Source organism: Oryctolagus cuniculus, chromosome X, assembly GCF_051225735.1.
Source record: "Oryctolagus cuniculus isolate XC-2025 breed Fujian yellow rabbit chromosome X, ASM5122573v1, whole genome shotgun sequence".
NCBI classification, from domain to species: domain Eukaryota; kingdom Metazoa; phylum Chordata; class Mammalia; order Lagomorpha; family Leporidae; genus Oryctolagus; species Oryctolagus cuniculus.
This window is the reverse complement of record NC_142888.1, coordinates 44,649,866-44,677,810: the sequence shown is the minus strand read 5'-3', so window position 1 is coordinate 44,677,810 and position 27,945 is coordinate 44,649,866. Positions and strand designations below refer to the sequence as shown.

Genomic DNA, 27,945 nt, shown 5'->3' with positions numbered 1-27,945 from the left:
CCAATTTACCAATGGCATTCTTCTCAGATCTAGAAAAAACGATGTTAAAAATTCATATGCAAACACAACAGACCTTGAATAGCTAAAACAATTTTAAACAACAAAACAAAGCCAGAAGCATCACAACACCAGATTTCAAGACATACTACAGGGCAGTTATAATCAAAGCAGCCTTTACTGCACAAAAATAGACAAGTAGACAACGGAACACAACATAAACTCCAGCAATCAATCCACACATCTACAACTAACTAATCTTTGACAAAGGTGTTAACATCAATCCCTGGAGAAAGGGCAGTCTCTTCGACAAATGGTGTTGGGAAAATTGGATCTCCGCATGAAGAAGTCTGAAACAAGACATCCTACCTTACATCTTATACAAAAATCAACTCTAAATTGATAGAGGACCCAAATCTACGATTTGATATCATCAAATTACTACAAGAGAACTTTGAGGAAACTGCGAGACACTGGCATAGGCAAAGACATCTTTAAAAAGACCCCAGAAGCACAGGCGATAATACTCAAAATAGACAAATGGGATTACATCAAGCTGAGATGCTTCTGCACTGCAAAGGAAATACTTAACAAAGATAAGAGGCAACTGTCAGAATGAGAGAAAATATTCGCAAATTATGCAACTGATTAAGGATTTATACCCAGAATCTATAAAGGGCTGAAGAAACTCAATAACAACAAAACAAAAAAAATCCAGTTAAGAAATAGGCAAAGCATTTGAAAATGTAGTTTTCAAAAGAAGAAATCCAAATGGGCAACAGATACATGAAAAAATGCTCAGATCACTAGCCATGAGGGAAATGAAAATCAAAACCACAATGAGGTTTCACCTTATCCCAGTCAGAATGGCTCTCATACAGAAATCAACGAATCAATCAATAAATGTTGGTGAGGATGTGGGGGAAAAGTTACCCAACTCCACTGTTGGTGGGAATATAAACTAATAACAACATTGTGAAAGACAGTATGGAGATACCTCAGAAAGGGGAAAATAGATCTACCATATGACCCAGCAATCCCACACCTGGGAATTTACCCAAAATGAAATGAAATTGGTGCCGGCGATAAGGGGAACTGGCACGGACACTAGCCTCTCTCTCCATTCACCTTACAAAGCTGAGCAAGAAAACGAGCAGGTTCTCGGGATTTGGAAAGCCTCTGGGTCCTCTGGGAAGCACAGATCTGTGGTGGTTTCGGAAGCAAGGCTCCGCTTCATTTGTTCAGCTCCTCAGATTGACAGGCAGCTGGCCCGGTGGGAGGCTGAGGACCTGTTCTCAGCCCCGGGGCCTCACTAGGAAGCAGGCAGCTCTGAGCGCCGGCACAGCTCGCCGTGGCCCTGTGTCTAGCTCTCCGCAGCTACCTGTGCCCTCCCACCTGCTCTGAGGAAGGGGAAGCTGCTGGAAAGAGCAGGCCTCAGGTCTCTGCCACCAGAGGGCTGGGGAGTGGGTCCACGCCCGGCCAGGACTTGCATGTTTATATCCAGGGGAGTCAGAACCCTCCCCAGGGAAGAACCAGCCTGCAAGGTGAGGACTTGAAGAGCAGAGGCACGTGGTAACTCGGTGAGAATTTTCTTTGCAGACCCAGAATCAGCTCTCAGAGAATTGGCTAAGATCCAGGAAGAAACAGGAAAGGAAAAAAAAATGAAATCCGGCAAGATTTTGGTGATCATTGTGGCTGAAGTTTTAGAAGATTTAAGACCCTGGAGAAAGTCGATGGTGTGTGTGTGATCAGACAGGCAACTTGCAAGGGCAGTGAGGGTCTGAGCTGGGTGTGGAATGAGACCACGCCCTCGCCCAAGTTGGCCTTCCTGGGCCGTAAATCAGGTATCTGATGCTGGTGAACTGCGCTGACAGGATGACCGAGCGGGTCAGAGGGCTCTCCTCTCAACAGCAGAGCAGCCAGAGGTGATGTTTGGTGGTCCCAGTCTGTGCGCCGTGGAAGCCCTGTGACTGTTCTGGACTGTGACTCTTGGTTGCTGTTTAGAGCAGCAAGAAGCGGAAGTTGTAAACAGGCATGCAGGCTTTCTCCCTCTTCTCTCTCCTCTCCACCATAGCCCTTTCTTGTTGCAGGTCTGGCCCTGAGTTCCTGGACAGCAAGGACGTGCAGGAGCGCGGGTTTACCAGGCATAGGAGGGAAGCACGGGACTGTGCCTCCTTCAGCTCTCTTAGGTAGGACAGGCCACTGAAGTAGAAGAAGCCTGAAAATTCACTTCTCTCCTTGCTGTCTACAGTCCAGGACGAGGAAAGAGGGTCATGCTTGGCACTTAGGCTGGGCAGGAAAAGAGCTGAGCTGAGCAAAAGCCCAGCGAACCCTGGCCCAGGCTCTCTGACGGTGGTCCTCTCTGCCCCCGCCGGGCAGCTGAGGTTCTCATGTTGCAGAGCCTTGCCTGCCCCTCTCCTCCTCACACAGTTGTCATTGCTGCTGATGGTCAAAGTCAGATATGGACTAGATCCTCTCCAGGTACTTTCTGGATGTTGTTTTTAAAATATGGAAACACAAAGATGCCTTCGCAAAAAGGCTTGGACTAATAGATTAGACCAGAAACAAGTAAGTGAAAGAGAGTTTGAACTCACGAAGAAAGGTGTTGACAGTCTGTGTAAGAGCTGGAGAACTTACAAGCACCTCCCCCTCCTTTGGGACAACCCGGTGAACATGAACTTGGGATATCTGTGATTTCAAATGAATGTCCTCACCTTGGGTTGATTGTGGCACACAGTGTGTTATGGGGATTGTTGAGCTGAGGCTGTGACTCGCTTTAGTCGAGTGTGAATCATCCACTTTGATTGCTGTGCATTTTATGACCCCTCTGTCAGTGACTTCCTCCTCCTGACTCTGAATTTGTAGCATGATTGTCTAAAGCTCTATGTAGAAAATGGAGATTTCCTGCTCTCTGAAATGTTAACCTCTAACCAGTTCATTTCTGTGCCCTTTAGCCTAGTGTGTCTGGATGAACTTTCTTGTGGTATATTGAAACTTTCCCTCTATGCTATAGGCTTTGTGGCATCCCGTGGTCAGGTGGAGAGGAAGTGTCTCTTTGCAGAACTGAACTGTAGTCATTTTCCTTATATAAACATTATTTCAGGACTGTACACAGGGCTTGTAATACATTTTAACACTGTGCTGTGAAACCACGATGGAAATCTCCATTGAAAGCTGCTTCAAAGGCACCTGAACGTGGAGTGTTACAGTTTCTATGACTTTGTTTCTTGTTTCCGAAGTGCAGTAGACCTAACTTTCACCCTATCATTCTGTTTCAGCCTCCTGTTTAAGAAGTACCGTATTTTCTGCCCATCATACTTTGTAATAAAACTTGAACATGTATAGATTGAAAAAAAAAGAAAGAAAACGAGCAGGCGCCATTTTACGTATGTGAAGCGGCGCCCGCCATTAGCCAAGCAGAAAAACCTGAATCTGGTAGGGAGAAATAACAGGAGGATAGGACCTAGTAAAAGTGTGGAGATAACGAACTGAGACTGTGAAAATCTGAGGGGGAGCTAGAGAATTCACCGAGTAAACAAACTCGGTAACCTTGGCAACCCGGTGAGAGACTGCAGAGAAATTTGAGACCACACTGAGGGCTGCATAAACTCTTTGTGTGGTCCCAGGGGTAGAGCAGACGAACACCCACAGGGGCCAGATTTCATACATCAACTACCCTCAGTTCCACTCAGCTGTGCAGAAGTACTTCCCAACTGAGTCAAAAAAAGAGAGAGAGAGAGAGAGAGAGAGAGAGAGCAAGAGAACAATCAGAGTGAGTCACCTTTGGCACACCCTTAACCCTGAAGAACCAAACAGAGCTCTCTGGCCTCACCCATCACAGCCTCTAAGGATCCATCAAAAGCAGACAGTCCTCTTAATCTAGAGTCATAGTATAACAAGAAAGAGCACCACAGAGAAGAAAACAAAGAACATCTCCACAATGTCAAACAAACGCAGAAACAGAGGTAACAAGAACAAGGAAGACACTATGATGCCCTCAAATGAAAAAGACACCCCAATTCAAGATTATGAAGAGGATGAGATAGAAGAAATGCAAGAAGCAGATCTCAAAAAATTGATAAGAACATTAAGAAGTTCTCAAAAACAAATTCTTGAACTTCAGAAATCCTAACTGCACAGGATTGAAAATCTCTCTCACGAAAATGAAATATTAAGGAGGAATCAAAATGAAATGAAACAACTAGTAGAACATGAAACTGTGATAGTGATGAGAAATCATAATGAAGTGAAGAATTCAATAGATTAAATGACAAACACATTAGAGAGCCTTAAAAACAGAATGGGTGAAGCAGAAGAGAGAATATCGGACTTAGAAGACAGAGCACAGGAAAGGATACACTCAAACCAAAGAAAAGAAGAGAAAATTAGAAAGCTAAAACATATTGTCGGGAATCTTCAGGATACTATTAAAAAACCCAATATTCCAGTTCTAGGAGTTCTTGAAGGCATGGAGAGGGAGAAAGGATTAGAAGGCCTTTTTAGTGAGATATTAGCAGAAAATTTCCCAGGTTTAGAGCAGAACAGAGACATCCAAGTACAGGAAGCTCATAGAACCCCTAATGCACATGACCAAAAGAGATCCTCAACATGACATATTGTAATTAAACTCACCACAGTGAAACATAAAGAAAAGATCCTAAAATGTGCAAGAGAAAAACAGATTACTCTCAGAGGATCTCCAATCAGACTCACAGCTGACTTCTCATCAGAAACCCTACAAGCTAGGAGGGAATGGCGAGATATAGCCCAGGTACTAAGAGAGAAAAACTGCCAGCCCAGAATATTATATCCTGCAAAGCTATCATTTGTGAATGAAGGTAAAATAAAGACCTTTCACAGCAAACAGAAATTGAAAGAATTTGTCACCACTCATACAGCCCTGTAAAAGATGCTTAAAGATGTGCTGCACACAGAAACACAGAAACACGGTCATCAATATGAAAGAAGGTAAATGAAGGAAACATCACAGCAAAATATCACAGGAAGTTCAAAACATATATTAGAAAATATCTTTGGCAAATGGCAGGGCAAAGTTACTACTTATCAAGTCACATTGAATGTTAATGGCCTGAACTGTCTAGTTAAAAGACACAGATTGGCTGATTGGCTTAAGGAACAAAACTCATCTTTTTGCTGCTTACAAGAAACACATCTTTCCAATAAAGATCCATACAGACTGAAAGTGAAAAGCTGGAAAAAGATAAACCCAGCCAAAAGAAATGAAAAAAGAGCGGGTGTAGCCATCTTAATAGCGGACAACATAAACTTTACCAGAAAAACTGTTCGGAGAGATAAAGAGGGGCACTATATAACGATTAAGGGATCAATTCAACAGGAAGATATAACGATTATCAATGAATATGCACCTAATCACAAGGCACCAGTTTATTTAAAAGATTTCTTAAGGGACTTAAAGGGAGACTTAGACCCCAATACAATACTACTGGGGGTCTTCAATACCCCACTCTCAGAAATAGACAGATCAACAGGACAGAAGATCAACAAGGAGAAAGTAGATTTACAAAACAATCGAAATCATATCATGCATCTTCTCAGACCACAGTGGAATGAAGTTGGAAGTTAGCAGCTCAGGAATACCGAGAACATATGCAAGCACATGGAGACTGAACAACATGCTCCTGGGAGAACACAGAAGAAATTGAAAGAAAAATCAAATGTAATATTTTATCCATTTTAGTATTTTTTTGTTCTAGTACCATTGGTTGAACTCTGTAATTAACACACAATTATTCTTAGGTGTTTAAATTTTAACTGAAAAGTGATCCCTCTTACGAATTTGGAAAACATTATGCTGAGTGTAATAAGCCAATCCCAAAGGGACAAATACCACTTGTTCTCCTTGATAGGTGACAACTAACTGAGCACCAAAAAGGAAACCTGTTAAAGTGAAATGAACAATATGAGAAACGGTGACTTGATCAGCCCTCACCCTGACTGTTGATGAGCAACTTGATATGTTATCCCTCTTAGTATTTTTTTTGTTTGTTCTACTTAATACTTTTGGTTGAATACTGTAATCAATACACAATTCTTCTTAAGTTCTGAAACTTAACTGAAAAATGATCGCTGTTAAACGTAAGAGTGGGAATAAGAGAGGGAAGAGATGTGCAATTCAGGACATGCTCAAGCTGACTTACCTCAAACGGTAGAGTTAGAAACATACCAGGGGATTCCAATTCAATCCCATCAAGGTGGCATGCACCAATGCCATCTCACTAGTCCCAGTGATCAATTTCAGCTCACAATTGATCATAATGATAGGACTAAGAACCAAAGGGATCACATAAACAAGAATAGTGTCTGCAAATATTAGCTGATAGAATAAAAAAGGGAGAGAATGATCCAACATGGGAAGTGAGATACACAGCAGACCCATAAAATGGCAGATGTCCTAAACAGCACCCTGGCCTCAGAATCAGCCCTTAAGGCATGCGGATCTGGCTGAAATGCCCATGAGACTATTTCAGGTATGGAAAGCCAAGACACTCTGGAAAAAAAAAAACTAAATGAAAGATCTCTGCGAGTGAGATCCCACTGGAAAGAATGGGTCATCAAAGAAGGAGGTACCTTTCTCTGAAGGGAGCGAGAACTTCCACTTTGACCATGGCCTTGTCTAAATATGATCAGAGTCGGTGAACTCAGGGGGCTTCCATAGCCTTGGCAGCTCATGACAAGAGCCTTGGGTGATTAATGGGGGCATAAACAAGAGTGTCAATTTGTTAAAGTCAACAACAGGAGTCACTGTGCACTTACTCCTCATGTAGGATCTTTGTCCTTAGTGTGCTGTACATTGTGATTTAATGCTATAACTGGTACTCAAACAGTATTTTTCACTTTATATTTCTGTGTGGCAGCAAACTGTTGAAATCTTTACTTAATGTATGCTAAACTGATCTTCTGTATATAAAGAGAATTGAAAATGAATCTTGATGTGAATGGAAGGGGAGAGGGAGTGGGAAAGGGGAGGGTTGCGGGTAGGAGGGACGTTATGAGGGGGAAGCCATTGTAATCCATAAGCTGTACTCTGGAAATTTATATTCATTAAATAAAAGTTTGAAAGGAAAAATAAATTGAGGATAACAGCACAACATACCAAAACTTTTGGGATACAGCAAAAGCAGTGTTAAGAGGAAAGTTTATATCAATAGGTGCCTACATCAAGAAATTGGAAAGACATCAAATAGATGAGCTTTCAATTTGTCTCAAGGATCTAGAAAATCTGCAGCAAACCAGACCCAAATCTAGTAGGAGAAGAGAAATAATTAAAATCAGAGAAGAAATCAACAGGATTGAATCCAAAAAAAATTATAAAAATCAGCCAAACGAGGAGCTGGTTTTTTGAAAAAATAAACAAAATTGACATACCACTGTCCCAACTAACTAAAAAAAGAAAAGACCCAAATAAATAAAATCAGAGATGAAAAAAGGAAATGTAACAACAGACACCACAGAAATAAAAAGAATTATCAGAAATTACTACAAGGACTTGTATGCCAGCAAACAGGGAAACCTTTCAGAATAGGATAGATAACTAGACACATGCAACCTACCTAAATTGAACCAGGAAGACACAGAAAACCTAAACAGACCCATAACTGAGACAGAAATTGAATCAGTAATAAAGGCCCTCCCAACAAAGAAAAGCCCAGGACCAGATGGATTCACTGCTGAATTCTACCAGACATTTAAAGAAGAACTGACTCCAATTCTTCTCAAACTATTCAGAACAATCGAAAGAGAGGAAATCCTCCCAAATTCTTTCTATGCAGCCAGCATCACCTTAATTCCTAAGCCGGAAAAACATGCAGCATTGAAAGAGAAATACAGACCAATATCTCTGATGAATATAGATGCAAAAATTCTCAATAAAATTCTGGCCAATAGAATGCAACAACACATCAGAAAGATCATCCACCCAGACCAAGTGGGATTTAACCCTGGTATGCAGGGATCGTTCAATGTTCGCAAAACAATCAATGTGATTCACCACATTAACAGACTGCAGAAGAAAAACCATATGATTATCTCAATAGACGCAGAGAAAGCATTTGATAAAATACAACACCATTTCATGATGAAATATCCAAGCAAGTTGGGTATGGAAGGAACATTCCTCAATACAATCAAAGCAATTTATGAAAAACCCACGGCCAACATCCTATTAAATGGGGAAAAGTGGCCAGCGCCGCGGCTCTCTAGGCTAATCCTCCGCCTTGCGATGCCGCCACACCAGGTTCTAGTCCCGGTCGGGGTGCCGGATTCTGTCCCGGTTGCCCCTCTTCCAGGCCAACTCTCTGCTGTGGCCCGGGAGTGCAGTGGAGGATGGCCCAAGTACTTGGGCCCTGCACCCCATGGGAGACCAGGAGAAGGACCTGGCTCCTGCCATCGGATCAGCGCGGTGCGCTGGCCACAGCGCGCAGCCTGTGGCAGCCATTAGAGGGTGAACCAGCGGCGAAAGGAAGACCTTTCTCTCTGTCTCTCTCTCTCACAGTCCACTCTGCCTTTAAAAAAAAAAAAAAAAAAAAAAAAGAATGGGGAAAAGTTGGAACCATTTCCACTGAGATCTGGTACCAGACAGGGATGCCCACTCTCACCACTGCTATTCAATATAGTTCTGGAAGTTCTAGCCAGAGCCATTAGGCTAGAAAAAGAAATTAAAGGGATACAAATTGGGAAGGAAGAACTCAAACTATCCCTCTTTGCAGATGATATGATTCTTTACTTAGGGGACCCAAAGAACTCTACTAAGAGACTATTGGAACTCATAGAAGAGTTTGGCAAAGTAGCAGGATGTAAAATCAACGCACAAAAATCAACAGGCTTTGTATACACAGGCCCATTCACAATAGCTACAAAAACAATCAAATACCTTGGAATCAACTTATCCAAGGACGTTAAAGATCTTTACGATGAAAATTACAAAACCTTAAAGAAAGAAATAGAAGAGGATACCAAAAAATGGAAAAATCTTCCATGCTCATGGATTGGAAGAATCAATATCATCAAAATGTCCATTCTCCCAAAAGCACTTTACAGATTCAATGCAATACCAATCAAGATACCGAAGACATTCTTCTGAGATCTGGAAAAAATGATGCTGAAATTCATATGGAGACACAGGAGACCTCGAATAGCTAAAGCAATCTTGTACAACAAAAACAAAGCCAGAGGCATCACAATACCAGATTTCAGGACATACTACAGGGCAGTTGTAATCAAAACAGCATGGTACTGGTACAGAAACAGATGGATAGACCAATGGAACAGAATTGAAACACCAGAAATCAATCCAAACATCTACAGCCTACTTATATTTGACCAAGGATCCAAAACCAATCCCTGGAGTAAGGACAGTCTATTCAATAAATGGTGCGAACCTAAAAGGCTTCCATAGCCTTGGCAACTCATGACAAGAGCCTAGGGGGATTACTGACGCCATAAACAAGAGTGTCAAATTGTTAAGTCAACAACAGGAGCCACTTTGTACTTACTTCTCATGTGGGATCTGTCCTTAATCTGTTGTCCAATGTGAAGTAATGCTATAACTAGTACTTTAACAGAATTTTTACACTTTGTGTTTCTGTGTGGGTGCAAACTGTTGAAATCTTTACTTAATATATACTAAATTGATCTTCTGTATATAAAGAGAATTGAAAATGAATGTTGATGTGAATGGAATGGGAGAGGGAGCAGGAGATGGGAGGGGTGCAAGTGTGAGGTAATTTATTGGGGGGGGGATAGCAATGTAATCCATAAACTGTACTTTGGAAATTTATATTTACTAAATAAAAAATAAAAATAAATTTAAAAATCTCAAAAAAAAAAAAAAAGGAAATCACTGCCGGCGCTATGGCATACCAAATAAAGGCGCTGCCTGCAGTGCTGGCATCCCATATGGGTACTGGTTCAAGTCCCAGCTGCTCCACTTCCAATCCAGCTCTCTGCTATGGCCTGGGAAAGCAGTGGAAGATGGTCCAAGTCCTTGGGCCCCTGTAACCACTTGGGAGACCCAGAAGAAGCTCCTGGTTCCTGGCTTCAGATCAGCTCAGCCACAGCCAATTGGGGAGTGAACCAGAGGATGGAGGACACCCTCCTCTCTCTCTCTCTGCCTCTCCTTCTCTCTCTCTGTGTAACTCTATCACATAAATAAATAAATATTTTTAAAAAGAAATGAAATCAAATGAAAGAATGACCTGTACCCCATGTATATTGGAGCTCAATTCACAATAGCTAAGATATGGAATTAACCCAGATGTCCACCAACTGATGACTGGATAAAGAAATTGTGTCATATACGCACTCTTGAATACCACTCTGTCATAAAAAAAAAGAATTAAATCCTGTCCTTTGCAACAGAATGAATGCCACTGGAAACCATACTTAGTGAAATAAGCCAGTCACCAAAAGACAAACATCATATGTTTTCTTTGATCTGTGATAGGTAATAGAAAACCAAAAAATGTAAAGTGTAGGAGTGAAATTGACATTTTGAGATTCATTTATTGATTACAACCCTTGTCTCTACCATTGAAAAATAGTGGTTTTTTTTTATTATTTGTTGAACTCTTAGAGTAGGGTTAATCTTACGAGTGTATAGTAAACTGAAAGTAGATCACTGTAAAAATTAAGAGAGGGACTAGGAGAGGAAGGAGAAAGAAGGGTGGGAACATGGGTAGGAGTGAGGTTAGAGTGGGAAGTATCATTATATCCCTAAATCTGTATACAAAATACATGATATTATTTTACCCACTCCTTAGAATTTACCCAAAGGAATTTAAATTGGCAAACAAAAAAGCGGTCTGCAGCCTAATGTTTATTGCAGCTCAATTCACAATAGCTAAGACCTGGAACCAACCTAAATGCCCATCAACGGTAGACTGGATAAAGAAATTATGGGATATGTACTCTTTAGAATACTATACCGCAGTAAGAAACAACGAAATCCAGTCATTTGCAACAAAATGGAGGAATCTGGAACACATCATGCTGAGTGAAATAAGCCAGTCCCAAAGGGACAAATACCATATGTTCTCCCTGATCGGTGACAACTGACTGAACACCAAAAAGGAAACCTCCTGAAGTGAAACGGACACTATGGGAAACGGTGACTTGATCAGCATAGCCCTGACTGTTAATGAACAACTTAATACATTATCCCTCTTAGTAGTTTTTTTGTCTGTTCTACTTAATATGACTGGTTTAATTCTGTAATTAATACACAGTTATTCTTAAGTGTTGAAAATTAACTGAAATGTGATCCCTGTTAAACATAAGAGTGGGAATAAGAGAGGGAAGAGATGTATAATTTGGGACATGCTCAAGCTGACTTGCCCCAAATGGTAGAGTTAGAAACATACCAGGGGATTCCAATTCAATCCCATCAAGGTGGCATGTACCAATGCCATCTCACTATTCCAAGTGATCAATTTCAGTTCACAATTGATCATAATGAAAGGACTAAGAGTCAAAGGGAGCACATAAACAAGTCTAGTACCTGCTAACACTAACCGATAGAATAAATAAAGGGGAGAGTGATCCAACATGGGAAGTGGGACACTCAGCAGACTCATAGAATGGCAGATGTCCTAAATAGCGCTCTGGCCTCAGAATCAGCCCTAAAGGCATTTGGATCTGGCTGAAAAGCCCATGAGAGTATTTCAGGCATGGAAAGCCAAGACACTCTGGCAAAAGATCTCTGTGAGTGAGATCCCAGTGGAAAGAACAGGTCTTCAAAGAAGGAGGTACCTTTCTCTGAAGGGAGGAGAGAACCTCCACTTTGACTATGACCTTGTCTAAACAAGATAAGAGTCGGAGAACTCAGAGGGCTTCCATAGCCTTGGAAACTCATGACTGGAGCATGGGGAGATTACTGATGCCATAAACAGGAGTGTCAATTGGTAAAGTCAACAACAGGAGTCACTGTGCACTTACTCCTCATGTAGGATCTCTGTCCTTAATGTGCTGTGCATTGAGATTTAATGCTATAACGAGTACTCAAACAATATATTTCACTTTGTGTTTCTATGGGGTGCAAACTGTTGAAATCTTTACTTAATGTATACTAAACTGATCCTCTGTTAAAAAAAAAAAAAGAAATTATCAACTCCCAACTTGACTCTCACTGGGATTAAACATGACAATAGGTCTGATCTGATTTCATCATCATTTAAAAAAATCATCTATTATTTTTCACTTTATGTTTCTGTGTGGGAGCAAACTGTTGAAATCCTTACTTAATGTATACTAAGCTGATCTTCTGTATATTAAGAGAATCGAAAATGAATCTTGATGTGAATGGAAGGGGAGAGGGAGTGGGAAAGGGGAGGGTTGTGGGTGGGAGGGACGGTATGGGGGGGAAGCCATTGTAATCCATAAATCGTACTTTGGAAATTTATATTCATTAAATAAAAGTTAAAAAAATTTTTTTAAAAATTTTTTAATAAATTAATAAAAATATTTATTTATTTGAAAGTCATAGAGGAAAGTTATGGGGGGGAGCTCTTCCATTCACTGGTTCACTCCCCAGATGGTTGCAATGGCCAGGGCTGAGCCAGGCCAAAGCCAGGAACCAGAAGCTCCCTCCAGCTCTCCCACATGGATTCAGGGGCCCAAGCATTTGGACTATCTTCTGCTGCTTTTCCCAGGCCATTAGCAGGGAGCTGGATCAGAACTGGAACAGGGGTCAGTGCTGCAGCAGCAGGTTAAGCCCCAGTCTGCAGGGCTGGCATCCTCTATGGTGGTTGATTCAAGTCCTAGCTGTTCCATTTCCAGTCCAGCTCCCTGCTTATATGCCTGGGAATGCAGCAGAAGATGGTCCAAATGCTTGGGCCCATTCCCCTACATGGGAGACTTGGAAGAAGCTGCTGGCTCCTGGCTTCGTCCTGGCTCAGCACTGGCCATTGGAGTCATCTGAGGACTGAACCAGCGGATGGAAGCTTCTCTCTGTCACTTGCTCGCTCGCTCTCGCTCTCTTCTTTCCTCCTTCCCTCCCCTCCCTCTCTCTCTGTAACTCTATTAAATAAATAAATAAAATAAAATAAAATAAAATAAATGAAGTTGAGCCACTGAGTCAGGAACTAGCACCCATATGGATGCTTGCATTGCAGGCGGCAGCTTTACCCACCATGCTGACCCCTGTACACTTTTTCAAGTAACATCATATGCAACAAACAGTAGAGTACACAAATACGTGAAATAACAACTGACAGAACTGAAAGGAGAAATAGTATTAAATAATAGTAGGATATTTCAGAATCCCACTTTCAAATAGGGATCGATAAATCACATAGAAATATCAAAACGGAAATGGAGGACTCAACACTACAGACTGAATCACAAAAAGATTAGTGGAAGAACAGAATAAAGAAGCAAGTTGATTTTAATTTAAAAAATCACTCATGAACTTCTCATACTCATGGATTACAGAAATTTCTGAACCAAAATAAGCTATTTTTAAAAATTTTAATTCTTATCATCATTATATTTGAAAGGCATAGAGACTTTCTGGAGTACTCTCATATTAATAGAACACCACATCCAAGAGTAGAATACACATTTTTCTCAAATACACATGTAACATTCTCCAGAATAAATCACATTAGTTCACAAAACAAGATATAAATAAATATGCCATATATTTTGTTTATGTTTATATAAATATACTAAAATCTGAACATATCTATGACTATTAAGGATATTGAATCAATATTTAAAAGTCTCCAACCTGGGTGACTTCACTGGTGAATTCTACCAAAATTTAACACAATAATACCAATCTTCCTTAACAAATTCAAGAAGACCAAAATTGTGCCAAGTATCTTTTCAAACCACAGAAGAATTATACTCTAAGTCAACAGCTGAAGGAAAATTGGAAATGTCAAACATATAGATTAAACAATAAACTTTAATCAACTAATAAATGCAATAAGAAATCACAAAGAGAAATGTATCTTGCAACAGATGAAAACAAAAATACCCATATCAAAATTACAGTATGTAGCAGCAAAAGTAATACTGAGAGAAGTTCATAGAGATACATACCTAAATCAAAAGATAAACATCTTACTTAATAACCTAACTTTATATCTCAAGGAACTAGAAATAGAAGAAAAAAATAAATCCAAATCTATTAGAAGGAAGGAAATAGCAAATGTCACCATAGAAATAAATGAAATAGATACCAGAAAAACAATAGAAAAGCTAAACAAAAGTTGTCTTCTTGAAAAGATAAACTAAATTGACAAACCTTCATCTAGACTAAGAAAAAGGAGCAAATAAAATCAGAAATGTAAAAAGGGACATTACAACTGATGTCACAGAAATTAACGGGATTATAAGAAACTAAAACAATCATATGTCAACAAATGAATAATCTAAAAGAAATCGAAAAATTCTTAGAAAGACTCAACCTATCAAGACTGAATCATAAGGATATAAAAAAATCTGAATATACCTATGACTAGTAAGGATATTGAATGAGTAATCAAAATACTCCCAACTGTGGGGAGCAGCCCGGACTGGACTGAGTTACTGGAATTAAGACTTATTCTATGCATCTGCTCTCCCACAATATGGCGCTGGGAGAGAAGTAAACAGCTTCTACACAGCTGCCTCCAGTTCAGCTAATAAACTGTAGGACTTGCTCCTGATTGGAGGAGAGCAGCGTACTCGGCGTGTGGGCAGCCAAGTTAGGATTGGCAGAGGAGGACTATAAAGGAGGAGAGAGACAGCATGCACCAGGAACATCTAAGGGGAACATCTGAGGGAACACCTGTGCAGCCCCCGAGAGAGCCGGCCAGCGGTGTGCCGCTCCCCCGCGGAAGTGAGGAATGTGGCAGGGGGAACTGCCCTTCCACGGAGGTGGAAGGGACAGCAGCCAACCCGGGAAGAACCAGCAGCAAACCCGGGGAGGGCCGAGCAGACGAAAGAACAGCGCAGGGTCCTGTGTCGTTCCTCCACGAAGAGGGGGAGCGACATAATGGTGCCGTGACTCGGATATGAAGCCTAGGCAGGGTTTAGTGTCGTTCCTCCATGAAGAGGGGGAGCGACATAATGGTGCCGTGACTCGGATAGGAAACCTAGGACAGATATGAAACTTAGGAGGGAAGAAACGGGAAGAAGTGGAAAATACCGGAGAGAGAGAGACTAGCAAACAGCCTAGGGAAAAGCCGGACGAAAAAGGTGCCGGAAGAAGCTATTGAAAGCCTAGGCATAGACTCAGATACGGACTACGGGGGGAAGCTGGGAGAAATCTCTAAGGTCGAAAGTGAAAGTGAAAGCTAGAACAAACAGACTCGGATGCGGACTGTGGGGAGAGGCCAGGAGAAATGAGGGAGGAGTATTGTTGGAGGAAAGCTTGGGGAAACATACCGGGTAGAGAAAAATGTTAGGGAAATTGAAGCCGCGGGGGGCAGGCCAAGGCGGAGACGAAAGCCACTTTGGGATTCTCAAGTTAGCCCGGGAATAGGGGGCGAAAAGTTAAAACCAGAAGCGGAAACGTAAGCCTGGTTGGGATCCGTCTGATTAGCCCGGGGAGCAAAGGACGGGAAGCCAAACCGTGGGGCGGAGACGTAAGCTGGGTTGAATTCGCCAGGCTAGCCCGGGGAACTTGGATTGAATGCTAGCGGTGGAGACGCAAGCTACGCTGTGTGACTCGCGGAAGCCGCCGCGTGCAGAGAGAGCACGGGGCGTGAATAGATAGGGAATGCGGGGCTGGCGCGAGGCCGTGGTTCAGACGCGAAAGGGCTAGTGCGAGACCGCGGAGTGTGCGCGCAAAGCCGAGCCGCGCAGAGCCGAGAAGCCGCGCAGATGAGAGAGGCGCGGGCTGAAGCGGCTCAGAGCCGGAAAGCCGCCAAGAAGCAGCCTCGGGGCGGGCGCAGGAAAGCCGCAGGGATAAGAGAAACAGAAGTTTAGAAGTAAAATGAGAGAAATGGGAATGTTGGCAGACAGAAGTAAAATGGGAGAAATAGGAATGCCCGGAGATAGAGAAATAGAGAAATAGAAAGGCCTCCCCTCAACATGGCAATGAGAAAGCTTAGATTCGGTCTGCCCGATTAGTGAGGCGATGAGCACCTGCGGCGGCTAGCAACTTATGCGCCGCAGGTCACCGAAGACAGGCACGAATTAACATCAGTAAGGCCTCCCCACAATACAGCAATTAGGAGGCTTGGATTCGGTCTGCCTGATTAAGGCGGTAAGCGCCAGCAGGCGGCTCGACCAGAGTGTGAGCCGCAGGTCACCGAACACAGGCACGCATCAGCGCCTAAAAACCTCCTCACAACATGGCGAAGAGAGGACCCGGATTCGGTTTGCCTGATTGATAGGACTTGTAAGAACCTGTGGCAACTCTAGCAAGTAGAGCAGAGTGTGTGCCGCGGGACACCGAAGACAGGCGCTTATCAACGCCAAAAATAAAAAGAAAGGGGGATTTGTGGGGAGCAGCCCGGACTGGACTGAGTTACTGGAATTAAGACTTATTCTATGCATCTGCTCTCCCACAATATGGCGCTGGGAGAGAAGTAAACAGCTTCTACACAGCTGCCTCCAGTTCAGCTAATAAACTGTAGGACTTGCTCCTGATTGGAGGAGAGCAGCGTACTCGGCGTGTGGGCAGCCGAGTTAGGATTGGCAGAGGAGGACTATAAAGGAGGAGAGAGATGGCCTGCACCAGGAACATCTAAGGGGAACATCTAAGGGAACACCTGTGCAGCCCCCAGAGAGCCGGCCAGCGGAGTGCCGCTCCCCTGCGGAAGTGGGGAATGTGGCCAGGGGGAACTGCCCTTCCACGGAGGTGGAAGGGACAGCAGCCAACCCGGGAAGAACCAGCAGCAAACCCGGGGAGGGCCGAGCAGACGAAAGAACAGCGCAGGGTCCTGTGTCGTTCCTCCACGAAGAGGGGGAGCGACACCAACAAAACATAGCCAGGACTGAATAATTTCACCAGTGAATCCCACTAAAATTTAAAGTGTTAATGCCAGTCTTTCCCAAAATCTTCTAAAAAATTGAGGCTAGCATTGTGGTGCAATGGGTTAAACCACTGCCTGTGGCACTGACATACCATATATGGGCATCAGTTTGAGTCCCAGCTGCTCCACATCCAATCCAGCTCCCTATTAATGCACTTGAGAAAGTAGCAGAAGATGGCTCAAGTGACTGGGCTCCTGCCACTCACATGGGAGACCCAGATGGAGATCCAGGGTCCCAGCTTCTGCATGGCCCAGCCCTGGCTGCCGTGGCCATTTGAGGAACGAACAAGCAGATGGAAGATCTCTATCTGTCTCTTCCTGCCTCTCAGTAACTCTGCCTTTCAAATCAATAAATAAATCTTTCTTTAAAATTGTCCAAAAATATTGAAGGGGAATACACACTTCTGAACTCATTTTACAAAGACACTATTACCCTAATAAGAAAGCGGTACAAAGATATCACCCCCACCAAAAAAAAAAAAAAAAAAGAAAGAAAAATAACCAATAACTGTGAACAGAGGCAAAAATCCTCAAAAAAATGCTAGGAAACCAAATTCAATAGCTCGTTAAATGGATTATACACCATGAAAGGTTTTTCTATGGAAGGCCAGGATACAAAAAAAATGAACACATTAATGTGGCACTCCACCATGAACATGGTGCACTACAACTTCAAGAAGTTTACCATGGGTGCCATCTGCCAAAGACTTTTTTGAACTAACGTTAAGAAAGACTCAACAAAACATTCCAACAGTTATTTGTATACATTACCAAATTCATCAGGAGATATTTTAACAACATAAAAGTCAAATTTATTTAACAGTATTACCATGATAGATTCTAGTGGATTTCTTCAAATTGGATGATATTGATCCATTTTACTGGTTTTGTGAATATCTCCCTGACAAGGATCATTACAAGCTGATTCCTTAGACAAATAAATATTGTCCAAAATTTAACTGACAATTTTGCTAAAGATTATGTGTAGCTTATGAAATATGGTGAGTCTCTCTTATAGCTTTAAGTGGTTGAAGCATACTGCCCTCAGGTGAATGTGCACTATTATCAAGACATAGCAGAAGGGTTTGGAATATTTTGAACAAGTGAATCAGTATTTATCTCATTTAACAACAGTTGACACATATATGAGAACTCTGCTGTTATGTGGGTGCCCAAATGCCTGGAAACCCAGATTCATCAATAAGGTGGTGAGAGCAGATGTGGATTCCAGACCTATGCATTTATAACCTACTCTGTGTTTTACACTTGAGCTGATTATAAGTACCTATTTTGACAGGTTATAGATAATAGATACTCTAGGTATTATAAATATTTAGTATTTACCTTGGCAGGTAGTAGACACTACAGAAATTTAAAAATCCTGTCACCCTTTGGAAGATTTGAACACCACCAGAATGCAAGCCATTATAACCCTGGGTCACCTCTGCACTTTTTTGTATGCAATGGGTTTGTCTGAGCAATGCAGATATGTGTTAAAAGAGCAGATCAAACTCTTCTAGGATATACCTCTCTTTATCAACAAGCCTCTTATAGTTGTAGCAAACAAATGTGATGTGAAGAGACTAACTGAATTTTCTGAATATGATCAGAAAATGTTTCAAACTTTGCAGGCTGAAGGATTCCCTATAACAGAAAACAGTACTGTGCTTGAGGAAGGAATTATCAAAGTTAGAACAGAGGCTTGCAATAGCTTCTGGCTCAGCAAGTGGAAACCGAAAATAAGGGAAATAAAGTAAATGATATTCTGAACAGATTATACTTAGCTTTCCCAAACAAGAGAGATAAGGAAAGGCCCCCTTTCATCTCCAAAGGAGTGGTGACATGCAGAAAGAGAATGGAAAATGGAAATCCCAAGAAGAAAAGGGAGTGAGAGCTTGATATAGAATTGGGAGGTGGTCATATTTTAGACCTTCAGAAGTACTGGTATTTAATGACTTTGTCTGAAAAATATAAAATTACAGAGATATGGGAGGCTATAATATAGCCAATTATATTCTCTCTCTCTCTCTCTCTCTCTCTCTCTCTCTCCCCTCCCCCTCCATCCCTCTCTCTGTAACTCTCAATTTTAAATAAATAAAACAAATCTTAAAAAAACAGTTCCTGACAAGTATGAATTTAAACGTGAATATGAGGAACTGGTAAAAATCCAATAGCTAGAAAAAATAACTTGAAAAGTCTGCAACCCAAAGAATACAGAGACCCAGGATATATTTTTAAAAGTATCTATCTATCTATCTACATATCTAATAGGCAGAGTGACAGACAGAAGGAAAGGGAGAGGGATGGAGGGAGGGAATGGGAGAGAGAGGGAGATCTTCTATCTACTGGTTCACTCTCCAAATGGCCACAACAACCAGGGCTGGGCCAGGCTGGAGTCAGGAACCTGGATCACCACTCTGGTCTCTCATATAGGTAGCAGGGCCCCAAGTTGTTGAGCCATAATCCCACTGGCTTTTCAGGTCCATTAGCAGGGATCTGGATTGGAAGTAGAGCAACTGGGACTCTGATATGAGCAATCTGATATGAGATTCCAGCGTTGTGAGCCACAGATTAACCCCCTGTGCCACATCAGCCCTGATCCAGGATGTCTTGAACTGCTCAGAAGAATACATGGACAGTTCTGGAGTGTGAGATGCAGTCTAGGTGTTGCCATGAATGATGAAGACAACAGTCACTACACAATCCAAGCAACAAGATCTCAGAGGAAAGGTAAGTAAGAAAAACTCTGTTTCACTCCCTCCGTAGCCCAGAATCAGAGTTTCTCTCAAAATTTCCACATGATGTTTCCGGACTTTGGGATACCAAGATAGTGAAGAAAGATTATGGTGTATAATTTTCAGAATAAGATGAACCTGTTTGAGGATGAAAGGGGAGGCAGATAGACATTTCTGTTATATGAAACCTAAGCACCTCATCTCTGGAAAAAGGAAAAGCTGATAAGAAGCACAGGAGATATGTTTTTCACTTGCCATGGTTGGCTATACTGCTGTTCATTTCTTGGTTTGGTATGGTACATTTTCATAAAACTGAAATCATGATCTACAACCTAAAAATGAAAATGAAAGTAATTAAAGCATTTGTTGCTTCACTAAACACTGTGGTTAACCCCTATTTTTGTCATTGCATAATCAAATATTTTGAATAGACAAGGTTTCTGCATTCAATAAGGCATTGATTACTTCAGATTTACAGAATTGAAAAGATTTATTAGTATCACTGTTCTGTTTTTGATGGAGAAAATCCTATCTTTTTCTTCTGCAAGAAGGAATTTTAATTCATCATATATGAATAGCCCTATTTTGTAAAGAAAGCATCACTACTTGTAGATGTAGTCAGAAGGTTACCAGTCCTACCCTGCAAGCTTGGGAGCAAACATGCTTACATGTGTCAGACCTCAGTGCTTAAAATACACCTTTAAATCATTCTCTAATATTTTTGCACAATGTTTCATTGTAATCTTCCTTCAATCCCTTTATCCAAAATAAACTCCAGAAGACAGTAAGAAAAAAATCAATTAATGTGATATGCCACATTAACAAATTGAAGAATAGGGAGTGAGTTTTTAGACAAGCAGCTAAGACACACCTGTCCCTTATTTGCATTATCTGGGTTCAATTCCTAATGAAAGAAATTAAAGAAGACACAAATAAATTTAAATGCATCCTGTATTAATGGATTGGAAGACTTAATGATATTAAAATGTCCTCACTATCAGGGTCCATGTTATGAGAGCCAGTTAAACCGCCTCCTGCAATCCCATATGGGTGCCAGTTCGAGTCCTGGCTGCTCCAGGACTTCGAATCCAGTTCCCTGATAATATGCCTGAAAAAGCAACAGAAGATGACCCAAGAGCTTGGGCCCCTGACACCCATGTGGGAAACTCAAATAGAGTTCCGGGCTTCTGGCTTCCAGGAGTGAACCATTGGATGGAAGATCTCTCCACCTCCCTCCTTTTCTCTTCTCTTCCTCTCTCCTTCTCTCTTCTCCTACCTTCCCTTTCCCTTTTTCCCTTTCCCTCTCCTTCTTCCTCTCCCTTCTCCCCTCTCACCTCTATCCCTCTCTCTCTCTACAAATCTGCCTTTCAAATAAATATCTGTTTTTAAGAAAAAAGTCTTCACTATCCAACATGATCTACAGATTTGACACAATCCTCATCAAAATCCCAATAACATTTTTATAAAAAATGTAAATAACATTTATAAAATTCATATGGATCCACAAAAGACATTCAACAGCCAAAACAATATTTGGAAAAAAAACCTGGAGAACTTACTCTCCCTGATTTTGAAACATATTACAAAGTTACAGTAATTAAAGCTATCATAAAGGTGCACTGATGGGCCAATTGTGGGGGGACCAAGCTCATAAATAAGTGCATACATATGCAGTCCAATGATCCCTGACAAGGATTTAAACATTACAAAAGGACAGTCTTATCATTACTTGCTACTAGGAAAACTACATTCATACAAAAGAAAGAAATTGGCCCCTTATGTCATACCATACAGAAAAATAAACTCAAAATGGATCAAATATTTCAATCTAAGACCTGAAACTATAAAACTCCTCTGAGAAAACATAGGGGAAAACTTCATAACATGGGTTTTGACAATGATTTTTTTGGATATGACACCAAAAGTACAGGCAACAAAAGCAAAAAAAGATATAAATGGTATTAAGTCAAAGTGAATTCTTCTCCACAGGAAAGGAAACCCAGCAATAGAAGTTAAAAGGCAACCTCCATGGGGCCAACGCTGTGGCATAGTGGATAAAGCCATGCCTGCAGTGCAGGCATCCCATATGGGTGCTGGTTCAAGTCCCGGCTGCTCCACTTCCAATCCAGCTCTCTGCTATGGCTGGGAAGGCAGTGGAGGATGGTCTAAGCCCTTGGGCCCCTGCACCCGCGTGGGAGACCCAGAAGAGGCTCCTGGCTTCAGATTGGTGCAGCTCCACCAGCAGATGGAAGACCTCTTTATCTCTCTCTGCCTTTCCTTCTCTCTCTGTGTAACTCTGACTTTCAAATAAATAAATAAATCTTTTTTTTAAAAAAGGCAACCTCCAGAATGAGAGGAAATATTTGCAAACCTATGCATCTGATAAGAACTTAATATCCAAAATATATAAGGGATCCATACAATTCAATAGCAAAAAATATAACTTTATTACAATAATGGGCAAAAGATATGGTTAGACATTTTTCTAAAGAAGACATACAAATGGGCAAAAAGTAGATGAAAAATATTCTGACATTATCAGAGAAAAGCAAATCAAAACCACAATGAATTGCCACATCATATTTCCTAAGGTGACCATTATTAAAATGGTTAAGTAGCCACCTGTGATGCTGGCATCCCATACTGGAGTGTCAGTTCAAGTCCTGGCTGCACTGCTCTGCTGGCAACATAGCTCCCTGCTAATGCACCTGGGAAAGCGGAAGACGGCAAAGATACTTGGACCCCTGACACCCACTTGGGAGACCTGGATGGAGTTCCTGGTTCTTGCCTTCAGCCTGGTCCAGACCCAGGTGTTGTGACCATGTGGGGAATGAACTAATGGATGCAAGATCCTTTCTCTCTCTCTCTCTCTCTCTCTCTCTCTCTGCCTGCCTCCATTTTCTCTCTCACTCTGCCTTCCAAATAACAAAATCAGAAACAAGTATTGCACATTAGATCTTACATTAGGACTGTTTCGCATTGAACAGGATATGGCATCCCAAACTCATGCTGATGTTTAAACTGTGAAGTCTTATGTTAACAGCTGATGGGGGTGCTAGCGCTGTGGCATAGTAGGTAAAGCCACCACCTGCAGTGCCAGCATCCCATATGGGTGCCGGTTCAAATCCTGGATCCAGCTCCCTGATATGGCCTGGGAAAGCAGTGGAAGATGGCCCAAGGGCTTGGGCCCCTGCATCCACATGGGAGACCTGGAAGAAGCTTCTGGCTCCTGGCTTCTGATCGGTCCAGCTCTGGCTGTTACCACCATTTGGGGAGTGAACTAGTGGATGGTAGACTTTCTCTCACTCTCATTCTTGCTCTCGCTCTTACTCTCGCTCTCCCTCTGCCTCTGCCTCTCTGTAATTCTGCCTTTCAAATAAATAAATAAATCTTTCAAAAAATGCTGATGGACTAAGGGTGAAGAGTCGATCTTTAGGTCACTGGAGGCTTGCTATCAAAAGGTGGTTCTCATGAGAAAGTTGGACATTTAACCTGGGTTTATCCTCCTTTCTCTCTTTGCTTCCTGATTCACCATGTGATTATTCCACCATTGCCAGCCTCCAACAGATACAAGACTAATGGAGCTGTCCAGTATTGCACTGTAAACCCCCAAAATACAAGCCCAAATAAACTTGTCCTTCCTAAGAAACTCTGGTCTGGTATTTTAGTCAAAATAACAAAGAGCTGACTAATGCAATGACTATAGTTTAATAACAGTGTAATGTATTTAGGATTTCTGTTAAATGAGTAGGTTATAACTGCTCTTGGCAGAGATGGAAAAAATGGCTAGCAATTTGATATTGTGTATATGTTAATTTAGTTCATGTTTAGCTACTGTCATGAACTACATATATGTACCTCATGACATCATGTTATATATACTTTAAAAATAAACAATAACCAAGATGGAGATTGAGTTAGTAATAAAGAACCTCGCAACAAAGAAAATTCCAGGACTGGATGGTTTCAATGCTGAATTCTATCACACTTTTAAAGAAAAACTAAACCCAAAATTAATAAACTATTCACAACAACTGAAAGGGAGGGAATCTTCCCAAACTCCTTGAGGCCAGCACATCTTAATTTAAAAACCAGAAAATGATACAAAAAGAAAGAGAACTATAGACCAATATCTCTGATGAACATAGATGGCAAAAGTCCTCAACAAAATACTAGCTAATAGAATACAACAACACATCAGAAAATCATTCACCCAGACCACATGGGATATATCCTTGGTATACATGGATGATTCAACATGATTGCACAGGATCTGGTGATTGTGATTGTGCAACTCAAGTGTGAACCATCAGAGACTGGCTGAGCAGCTGAGGAACTGCCTCTTTCATGCCTCCTACAACCTAGGGCAGATAGCAAGGAATCAAAGGACTGTTTTGTACTTTGTGCCAGACTGATAAAACCCAGCACTGAGAATATTCCAATAGCCCATGTCCCCAGTCCGGTTCCCACAGACACAACCTCTGAACTTTTCAGTGCCAGGAGAGTTTCGTGGTCCTGGTTCAGCAGTCTTACACTCTAGCAAGCATCACCAGTGGTTGATAGGTACATCATTGGGAAGTAGGACCATTTCAGCAACAGAAAAGACTACTTATAATTTCTAGAAGGACAGCAATAAATGAAACAAAATTACTAAAATTGATCCCTCAGTGCACAGATGATGTCAAACTCCAACAAGCATCAGGAACTTCCAGGCAAACACGCCCTCTCCTAAAGAGCAAAATATGGTGCCAGAAACCAACTACACAGTAACTGATATTTCCAGATACTCTGATGAAGATGTCAAAAGAGTTGTTTTAAGGAAGATTAATGAAATTCAAAAGAACACAGAGAAATGATTCAATATTCTAACAGATAAATTTGATAAGTAATTAAACTAAATCAAGAAGAAATCCTTAAACTGAAAAATATACGTGAAATTACAAACAATAGAAATCATCAATAGCATAATAAGTCAAAGAAAGAATCAGTGAGCTCAAACACTATTTGAAAATACACAAATGGAGAGAAAAGAATAAGGGCATCAAGACAAATTTTTAAAAAAGCACAAAGGGCCTTGGCAACTCATGACAAGAGCCTAGGGTGATTACTGAGGCCATAAACAAGAGTGTCAATTTGTTAAGTCAACAACACGAGTCACTGTGCACTTACTCCTCATGTAGGATCTCTGTCCTTAATGTGCTGTACATTGTGATTTAATGCCATAACTAGTACTCAAACAGTATTTTTCACTTTGTGTTTCTATGTGTGTGCAAACTGTTGACATCTTTACTTAATATATGCTAAACTGATCTTCTGTATATAAAGAGAATTGAAAATTAATCTTGATGTGAAGGGAAGGGGAGAGGGAGCGGGAAAGGGAAGGGTTGCGGGTGGGCGGGAAGTTATGGGGGGGGAGGCAATGTAATCCATAAGCTGTACTTTGGAAATTTATATTCATTAAATAAAAGTTTAAAAAAGCGCAAAGGAAACATGAGATGGCATTTAAAAAAGGCAAATATTCAAAGTTATTGGGATTCAATAAGGACTGGATTGTGCCAAAGGAGTAGAGACCAAATTCAAACAGAAAACTTTCCAAATCTAGATAAAAATCCAACTACACAGGTACACAAAAGCCAAAGGTGACTAGGCATATTCAATCCAATCAAGTCTGCCCCAAAACATTTACAAACAAGCTCCCCAAGTTTAAAGATAATGAGAGGATTCTCAAAGCTGTAAGAGAAAAGGAGTAAATAGCACATAAAGAGGTCCCAATTCACCTGACCTCAGATTTCTCAATAGAAACCTTGCAGACCAGGAGGGAATGGCATGAGACTTTCACTACTGAAAAAAAAATTGCCAGCCAAGGTGCTATATTTAGCAAAGTTATCCTTCAGATATGATGGAGAGGTAGAGACATTCCCAGATCAACAAAAGCTGAGAAAATTAAACACCATCAGACCTGTGTTGTAAGAAATGTTAAAAGGAGTTTTTCAAACTGAAAGAAAGAAATCCTAACAAGTAAGAAGAAAATATGAGGTTGAAAACTCACCAGGTAAGAGCTACTATACCAATGAATTCAGAATGTTCTAATATTGTAAACATGGTAAATAAATCATTTAAATCTTTACTGTGAAGGCTAAAAACATGTAATTACTACAGTACCATATAAAGAGACAGGCAATATGGAAGAGGTACAATGTAATATCAGAAAATCAAAATGCTGGGGCAGGGTCCCATTGTTGTGGCATAGCAGGTAAAGCTGCTGCCTGCAACTGCTGGCATCACATATATGGCACCAGTTCATATCCTGGCAACTCTACTTCAGATCCATATCCATGTTAACAGCCTGGGAAAAGCAACAGAAGAGGGTCCAAGTGTTTGGGCCTCCACCACTCATGTGGAAGACCTGGATGAAGCTCCAGGCTCCTAGCTTCGGCCTGATCCTGCCCTGGCTGTTGCAGCCATCTGGGAAGTGAACCAGCAGATTGAAGATCTTTCTGTGTCTTTCTGTCCCTCTCTTTCTGTAGGTCTGACTTTCAAATAAATAAAGAAATCTTTCAAAAAAATATGCTGAACCAGTGTTATGGTGTAGTAGGTTAAACCATGGCTTACAATGCTGGCATTCCATATCAGAGTGCCAGCTTGAGTACCAGCTGCTCTGCTTCCAATCCAGTTCCCTGCTAATGTGCCTGGGAAACCAGTAGAAGATGGTCCAAGTACTCCCTGTGGGAGACTGGAAATGTGTTCCTGGCTCCTGGCTTCAGCCTGGCCCAGACCATGTCAGGGCTGACCAGTTGGTTGGTCAGTTGGTCAGTGTCTCTCTCTCTCTCTCTCTCTCTGCTTTTCAAATAAATAAATAAATATTTTAAAAAGTAAAAACATGAATATGGAGCACAAATATAGGCAAATTTATTAGGATTTCTTGTCTCTCTGGTTTTTGTTTGTCTCTTTTCCTATTTTTATAACCAATTTTAAATTATCACTTACATATAGCTTGTTATAACCAAAAGAAGTTTCTTTTTTAAGCCTCAAGGTAGCCACAAAACAAAGCACAAATACAGAGTTTCCAAAAATAATTAGCAAGAAATCAGAATATACCACTAGAGTAAATCACTTAACCACAAATGAAGATTGTAATTTGGGGACAGATAAAACAAAACGCAAAACAAGTATCAAAATGGCAATAGGAAAATCTGACCTATCAATAATTACCTTAATGTCAATGGACTAAATTCTCACATTAAAAGACAGAGTTGGGGCTGGTGTTGTGACACATTAGGTTAAGCCACCCTGCAATGCTGGCATCCTGTAAGAGCACTGGTTAGAGTCCCAGATGCTCCACTTTCAATCCAGCTCCCTGCTAATGTACCTAGGAAAGCAGCTGAAGATGGCCCATATACTTTGTCCCCTGCCAACCACGTGGGAGATCAAGATGGCATTCAGGCTCCTGGCTTCAGCCTGGCCCAGTCCTGGCCATTGTGGTCACTTGGCAAATGAACCAGCAGATGAAAGATCTCTCCCTCTGTCTCTCCGTCTCTCTCTCTCTCTCTCTCTCTCTCTCTCTGTAACGTTATCTTTCAAATAAATAAAAATATTAACAACTTAAAAAACTCAACAACAACATAAAACCATCAATCAAGTTGAGAAATGGGCAAAGGGCTTCAACAGACAGTTCTCAAAAGAAGACACACAAATGGCCAACAAATATATGAAAAAATACTCAACATCACTAGCCATCAGGGAAATGAAAATCAAAACCACAGTGAGATATCACCTCACCCCTGTCAGAATGGCTAAAATCCAAAACACAGAGTAATAAATGCTGGTGAGGATGTGGTCAAAGGGGAACACTTTGTACACTGTTGGTGGGAATGTAAATTAGTGCAGCCACTGTGGAAAACAGTGTGCAGATTTCTTAAAAAAACCAGAAATAGAAGTGCCATATGATTCAGCAATCCCACTACTGGGCATATACCCAAAACACTTAAATACGATGTATCAAAGAGATAGCTGCACCACCATGTTCATGGCAGCAATGTTCACAATAGCCAATATTTGGAACCAACCAAGGTGTCCATCAGAAGATGAATGAATGGATAAAGAAAATGTGGGGTATATACACAATGGAATATTATTCAGCTATATAAAAAAGAACAAAATTATATCACTTGCAGCAAAATGAATGCAACTGGAAGACATCATGTTGA

At 41.2% G+C, this 27,945-nt stretch overlaps 1 protein-coding gene and 1 pseudogene across 2 annotated transcripts in view; one reads left to right on the top strand and one right to left on the bottom strand.

Moving 5' to 3' along the window:
* ZC3H12B (zinc finger CCCH-type containing 12B) overlaps positions 1–27,945 on the bottom strand; it is a 547,765-nt gene that overhangs the window by 497,148 nt on the left and 22,672 nt on the right. The gene's annotated exons all lie outside the window — the stretch shown is intronic.
* LOC108178687 (GTP-binding protein 4 pseudogene) overlaps positions 17,660–27,945 on the top strand; it is a 32,602-nt pseudogene continuing 22,316 nt past the window's right edge.